Source organism: Triticum aestivum, chromosome 4A (genome assembly GCF_018294505.1).
Source record: "Triticum aestivum cultivar Chinese Spring chromosome 4A, IWGSC CS RefSeq v2.1, whole genome shotgun sequence".
Lineage (NCBI taxonomy): Eukaryota > Viridiplantae > Streptophyta > Magnoliopsida > Poales > Poaceae > Triticum > Triticum aestivum.
Genome location: NC_057803.1, coordinates 560,510,192 through 560,517,963, shown reverse-complemented (window position 1 = coordinate 560,517,963; position 7,772 = coordinate 560,510,192).

Below are 7,772 nucleotides of genomic sequence, written 5' to 3'. Positions count from 1 at the left end.
ATTTGGGCATCTCATTAACTGCGGACAAAAAAAGCAATTGAAAAGAGAAAATTAACTATGCCTGAAACAAACAAGGAATTGAACTGTTGAGTTGCATACAGTGACTTACCTTAGCAGGTTGAAGAGGCTCAGCGCAGCTCCTACTTCTCTTGCAAGGCTCCTTCCTAACATCTTGTACTTGGAAATCCTCAATGTTATCTTCATTGCACCCCCTCTGCAAGGTGACACAAACTAGTTACTCGTCTCCTTGGAAGATAAATATGCATACTTTCCAGTTTGTGAACACAAAAGGATGAGATTATAACAAAACAACACCACATAATTATGTCAACTAGTTACTCGTCTCCTAGGAAGATAAATATGCATACTTTCCTAACATACTTGCCTACTGTAGTGTACAGCCAAACCTTTATGTCACCTATGAGTTAGACAATGCCCCACTACAGCAGCCGTTAGTGTTTAAATCATTGACAAGCTCTGTTAGAGTGTTAGGTCAAGAATGGCAAGTAATCAAAGTAAATAGTCCTAGTATGGCTGGCTGATGCAAATAAGCAATTGAACAAATGTGTGAGCAAATCTTACATATCAAGAAAAGAAGCAAAGAAGGAGGCTTAAAGACCATCACTTGAGTGACCCGATTTAAGGGGCATTTAAACATCATGTGCAACGTATGAACTAACATAAACATTGCATATTCCAGATTATACAATGGAATGCACATGTATTAGGTTATGCCATGTATGATGATGCCTAAATGTACAGATAGCAGGCAGGAGTGATTCATCATTGCACGCACAAAAGAATTGCAGGTTAAGGGCCACTTTGATTCCGCCTTTTCAGGGCATATTGTCAAAATAAGCCACAAAAGATGTAAAGAAGTCATTTTTAAGTTATGGGCTTGGGCTTAACTAATTTCGCTTTGCAGGGGGGTGTTTCGGGTAGAACCTCACTAAAAATTGAAGGGAAGGGGAATAGTGAAATGACTCTGTTGTGTGCCTATATTACACTCAAAATGCAACTGCTGACGCCCGTGTCTCACCTGACCCTCAAGTAAAAACAAACACGCAAGGATTCATTTCCCTGCCCGCTTGCATCTCCTCTCCCCTTTCCCTCTACCTCGATCCCCTGCCTACAGCACTAGGGTTCCTCCAGTGAGCCGTCGCGATTGGTCCCATCTGGCCCTGTCCTCGACAATGCTATATCCACCTAGGCTACATGGCCGGTGGGTAGGGGCAAATCTCCCTGGCTTCTCCTCCCTCTGGCGCTGCCCCTCATTCTCATGGTCTCCAGCAGCTGCTCCACTGTGCTTCGTCCAACGCACTACTCCGGCGGGCGCTGCACAACTACGGCTGATGCCACACAGCGGCAGAAGGCGCCTTATTGCCCCTCCCCTCCTCCCAGGCCATGGCCTTGAGGTGTTGTTGAAGGATGAGCTCATCCAACAAGGTGAGGATCTCCTCTGATTTTTTGCCAAATTTTCATTCTGATCCACTATACGATGAATTGCTATGAGCTGCTTCTACTGCTGCTATATGATGCATTGCTATGAGCTGCTCCTGTTGCTGCTATATGATGAATTACTATGAGCTGCTGCTGCTATATGATGAGTTTCTATGAGCTGCTGCTGCTACTATATGATGAATTGCTATGAGCTGCTGCTACTGCTATATGATGAGTTGCTACAAGCTGCTCCTGCTGCTGCTATATGATGAGTTGCTACAAGCTGCTCCTGCTGCTGCTATATGATGAATTGCTATGAGCTGCTCCTGCTGCTGCTATATGATGAATTGCTATGAGCTGCTCCTGCTGCTGTTGTATGATGAATTGCTATGAGTTGCTGCTGGTATATGATGAATTGCAGACTGCTGTTGTATGATGAGTTGCTATGAGCTGCTACTGCTGCTATATGATGCTTTCCGGTGGTGCTGATATACGATAATAACCAGCCACTTGGACCATCGAATTTCAATAAATAATTGTTTTTATTTAAATGTGGGTCATGCGTTCTTTGTTTAAATTAGGCAATGGGATCTCTATGGAAAAAATTGACCAAAGTAGATTGTGCCAAGTAGATGGTATCTTTGTATTTGCATTTTGAGCAAATAGTGATGGTCTATTTTCCTATCATATTAATTACTGCACTGGGTTCAATTTGTGATGTTTGCAAATCAAATTAATTTCCATATGGGCAGAAAAATGAAAAAAAAAATATAATGCAATCTAGACTTTCCACTGATCATACCAAAGATAAGCTGAAAACGCAATGAAAAGAACTGGTTGGCTTATTACATGGAGCTTATATTCACAGGTGCTTATTTTCTTAGGATAACTCGTAATAACTGTCCCTAAGAAACTTGGCTAATAGAAGTAGCATACAAATAACATGTCACGATGATTGCAATGGAGGAGTGACGTACCATGGCACACTATATAGGCTCATCGCTGCCTCTCCTTTTTTTGCGATGTTCCATGAAATTGCCACATTCATCTTGTACTTTTTCATTATGTAACCCTATCTGCAAGTTGACACGGCTAATTTCAGACATCTCTACATGATACTACATTGCATATCCCTTGCGCATAGTTAAACCACCAATTAACGATTGTGTGCGTACCATAAACTAGCCATGACTCTGTATGCTGGACTAGCAGGCACTCTAAGGGAGCCTAATGTAGTGCACTTGAATTCCTACATGCCACCTACGATTTTGTGTAATGTACTGCCCCTGTTCCTAAATATATGTCTTTGTAGAGATTCCAGTATGGACCACATACAGATGTATATAGATGCATTTTCGAGTGTAGATTCACTCATTTTGCTCCGTATGTAGCCTATAGTGGAATCTCTAGAAAGACTTATATTTAGGAACGGAGGTACAAGGTAGTATCATGTATGACATCTACATATCTAATTTAGCAGCCAGTAGTAGAAATCATTGTCTGCACAAAGGAATTACTGGTCGAAAATCCGAGCAAAGCACGCTGGCAGGCACAGAACAATACAAGAGAGAGAGACGCGCTTACAAGATCATAGCAATGCCTTAGTCCAGGATCTTGGTTGGCCAAGCTGTTAGATCCAGAAGAAACATCGTCCTTGTAGTTGTTGCTAGCTGCATAACAAGTAATAGCGATCGGTTAGTATATTTGAAGTACATCGGGCAGGTGATGCTGGACGGGTTTAAAGGTGACAAGTACCTAGGCCGTGGCGGGTGCTTGACATCTCTCCAGACTGTGGGAATCAGGTTAGAAACGTCGAGGGTGATGACGTTGCGCTGGCTGTCGGGGTCCGGTAAGGAGATCTAGAACCGTCGAGTAGGGTGTTTGTGGAGCGGCTCCGGTAGGGTGGACTACGGTGTGAGCGAAGCGGATCTATGGCCGTGGACGAGGGCGTAGGTGAAGCTGCTCCGGTGGTTGGGTTAAGGATGGTGTCGACGATGCAGATCTGCGGTCGTGGACGGGGCATCAGAAGCTGCTCCGGTGGTTGGGTTAAGGGTGGTGTCGATGATGCGGATCTGCGGCCGTGGATGGGGTGTCAGAAGCTGCTCCGGTAGGTTGGATGAGGGTGCGAGGAAGCGGATCTGAGGCCGTGGACTTTTGAGTTGGCAAAGAGGTCCCGGTAGGGTTGAGAATGGTATAGGCGAAGCTACTCCGGTAGGGTTGAGGAAGGTGTCGGCGAAGCGGCTCCGGTAGGGTTGAGGAAGGTGTCAGCGAAGAGGATCAGAGGCCGTCGACGGGGGCGTCGGTGGGGCGGCTACGGGGTGCGTGGACGAAGCGTCTCTGGTGGGGAGTACGAATGAGCTGCTGCAGATGCGCGGTGGTTGACGAGAGTACTGGCGAAGCAGATCCGGCGCCATGGACAAGGCCGTCACTGAATGGGTTGTGGTACAGTGGTGGATGAGCAGTCTACTTGTTTCTAGGGGAGGTGGGAGGGGTAGATGCGGCTGCAGAAGCAGATCCGGTGAGGTGGACGCCGCTGGCAGTGAATGGGCTATGCTACGCCGGTGGATAAGCAGTCTAGGGTTTCAAGAGGGGAGGGGAGAAAGGGCGATGAAGTACGAACGGCGTGATGTAAGATGCTCTGGTGCTGTGGAGTTAGTCATTTTTGCGGGACGGGGAGAGGAATGGGGGTTCCGTGTAGTGGGGGAACCGGATGTTACCAAAGCAGCCCCGACCTATCATGTAGATGAGGGCGGTATTGTAACTGTTGGTCTCCGTGCACCAAGGGCAAAAGGGGGATTTCGCATGCTAAAGACTAAGGTGGCGGAAATTTTAGAAGGAGGCGGGAGATTTTGCCGCCCGCAGGATCGTTCGTATCCAGTTTCAACTAATTTTGGACCGTGCTAGCGGGAAGGTCATGCTAGACTGTGTACACGGGGCACGCATCAACAGTTAATAACTGGTGTGAAGTCCACCCCAGAAAAAAGACAATAACTCGGGATGATGCACCGATAACTTGGACGTTCACATGGGCGCGGCCAATCGTACGGGTTTAGTGGCGCGTTCACAAAAATAGGGATCAAACACTCAGCCTATGTATTTCTTGTGTAAATAGATAATTTAGTGCCATTGGTTATTTACTTTAAACATAATGCATTGACGTGTTAGTGTAGAGGCGCACAAAAAGAAATGAATATTGTAGTCAGCTACTTAAAAGTGTTACCTCATATGATTACATAGCCTCCATTTCATAAATTGCGTACCCATTGAATTCTTATATGAATATTACATATATTACTTCAAAATAGAAACTTAAATCATCTAATACTAATGAATTTGAATGCAAGAGTAACAATGGTGCATGTTCATGATAGCTACATTGGTTGTTTGAAGAAACATCACTGTAACTTTGGCATGCACAACTAAAAAGGCTTATTTGAATAGAAAAAAATGTGATATGTGAGTGTCCAATCTTTATAGCGTTGAATCGATATTGTACCTTTGGCCATGATACAAAGTAGATATTGACTTATGTTCAAGCGATGCACGTCCACGATCGCTAGATAGTGATACGTGAATGAATTGTGCAATCTCTCTCACACGCATACATACCTCATTTCCCTGTGGGCATCGGAATCACACACGCGCACTTTGTGTATTTCTCTCCCTCCGTCAGGGTTAAATTCTTCTTTCTACCCCGTCCTACAAGTCTCTCACACAGAAACACACACGCTCTCTACGTCTAACACGCCCATCGCTTTAATTCCGCCCACCCACAGCCACTAATATCTCTCACACATATGCTATCTACCTATCCCTTAATATAGCTAGATATGTGTCACACAAACTCCTTCTCCCTACTAGCAAGATGCCCATGCGTTGCATGGAACATCAAGATGCATTTGTATGAGAAGTTTATCTTGTGGGAGAAAGGATGAACGAGGGAATGCCTTATTTACAAATGCGGAGAGGGGTGTTGGTATCTTTTTGCAAAATTGCCATAGTTTCGTTCCTGTCCGTCGGATATAAATCGGATGGCCTATATTGCAGGATGGCAGGAACACCATCATCACCAACTCTGTTTTTTATATATGAGTAGAGATATGTGAGTGTCACTGCCCCCCCCACACACACCCACACTTCCCAACACCGAAGGAGTAGGGTGACACCTCGATTTGATACTAATCTATCGACTAGCTTCTCTCTCAAACATACACACACACACACAACCCGGCATAGAAGGAGTAGGGTGGCACATCGATCTTGATAATAATCTATCTACTCCTCTTTCAAACACACACACACACACACACTCACTAGTTGTGCCTCTGTGCCTACCGCGCACACTCTTAATACGTCTTTCTCTCCCTCCCCCCAACAATGATAGCAGAAGGGTGAGAACTCGATCTGATCATAATCTGTCAATTGGTTTCTCTCTCAAACATTGTGTCTTGGTGCCTTGCTCGGTAGCCCCCTCGATATGTAGACTTCTCGCTTGCGCACACCTGTAGTGACGATGACGCTAAACCCAGTGTGCCTTGTTTTTACTGGCCTCATGTGATAGTTTTCACCCTGTTTTCTGTTAATTAACAAGGCAACCTTTTCTTTGTTACTACTAGTGAATCTAAAATCATTCGGGGCAGACATAAAATATATCACTTCAACCCAATTATCGCAGCAACTATTTTAAAAGAAATTAGCTAGCTGCCCGTGCATTGCATGGAACATCAAGATGCATTTGTATGAGTAGTTTATCTTGTGAAAGAAAAGGTTGAACGAGGGAAGGCCTTATTTGCGAACGTGGAGAGACGTGTGGGTATATTTTTGCAAAATTTCCATAGTTTCTTTCCTATCCGTTAGATATAAATCCGACGGCCTATATTGCAGGATGGCATGCACACCATCATCACCAACTCTTTTTCTACTCCCTCCGTCCGAAAATACTAGTCATCAAAATGGATAAAAAGAGATGTATCTAAAACTAAAATAGGTCTAGATACATTTCCTTTTATCCATTTTGATGACAAGTATTTCCAGACGGAGGGAGTATTTGTCTTTTTAGAGATTTCAACAAGTGACTATGACCGGACCTTACCAACATACTCAAAAAAGTAGTCCATAATTTTGATGTTACCCTCTTTTCTTGGCGGTGCAGTGCCATCTGGATACCTCATAAATAAATCAAGGACAAATCTGACCCCTTCCTGAAAAGACATACGGAGCAAAATGAGTGAATCTACACTCTAAAATATGTCTACATACACATCCATATGTGGTAGTCCATTTGAAATCTGAAAAAGACAAATATTTAGGAACGAATGGAGTATATATAAGAGTAGACATGGAGATATATCTCCAGCATGGTCTACAACAAAAATGTGCTGGGCTGGTTAACGCCGGATGCTCGCAACGCGATGACATGAGTTCGAATTCTGTCTTTTAACTTTATATTTTTATATTATATATTACTCTACTTATTTAATATATACTTCTTTCGCTACTGTACTGACAGTGGAACCCACAGAGTACTTAGAATACAAGATTAAGGATGGACTTGTTTCTTTTTAACTTTCTGTACGAAGCTATAGCCACCCTGCAAGTCATGTGTACACTGTACATGCAATTAACTTTTTATAGAGGGACAATCATACAGGCAATTAACTCAAATGGATTGGATCTCACCAACATAAAGAGCATCTCCAACGGCAGCCGGCAAATTTCCTCCCGCTTCCTTAAGCGGAGGACGACATCAAATGCCAGCGACATACATTTTTACAACTCTAATCAACCAGATGAAATTCGTGCAAACACGGACTGATTTCATATAAGCATGAAGGATTTCGTATAAAAAAGCCGGATCTTCATATAAACATGATGGATTTCATTACAATTACATGAACTAAGAGGTGCCAATCCGGCTCTCTTGTATAATTAATACTCCCTCCGTCCGGAAATACTTGTCCTAGAAATGGATGTATCTAGACTTATTTTAGTTCTAAATGGCCGCTTGCGGATCCCTTTGTCTTCCTCATGTTCGTCAGAAACTTGCGGGGTCGACGAAGGTCCTCGGAAGAGACGAAGCAGCAAAGAAACCACCTGAATCCGCGGTCGTCGCCTCGGCGGTGGCCTTCATGGGTCCCAAGTGGCGGCGGCCTCCCGTGTTCTACTTCTCCTCGATGATGGCGGCGGACACGGAGAAGCTGGCCACCTTCTCGTCGCTCTCCATAGACCCGGCTTCGGTCTCTGCCTGCATGGCGCTGCCGCAGGCACGGGAGGCGCGCCCACAGATACGGGAGGCGCGGCCACCGCAGACACTGGTGGCGCGGTACAACGCG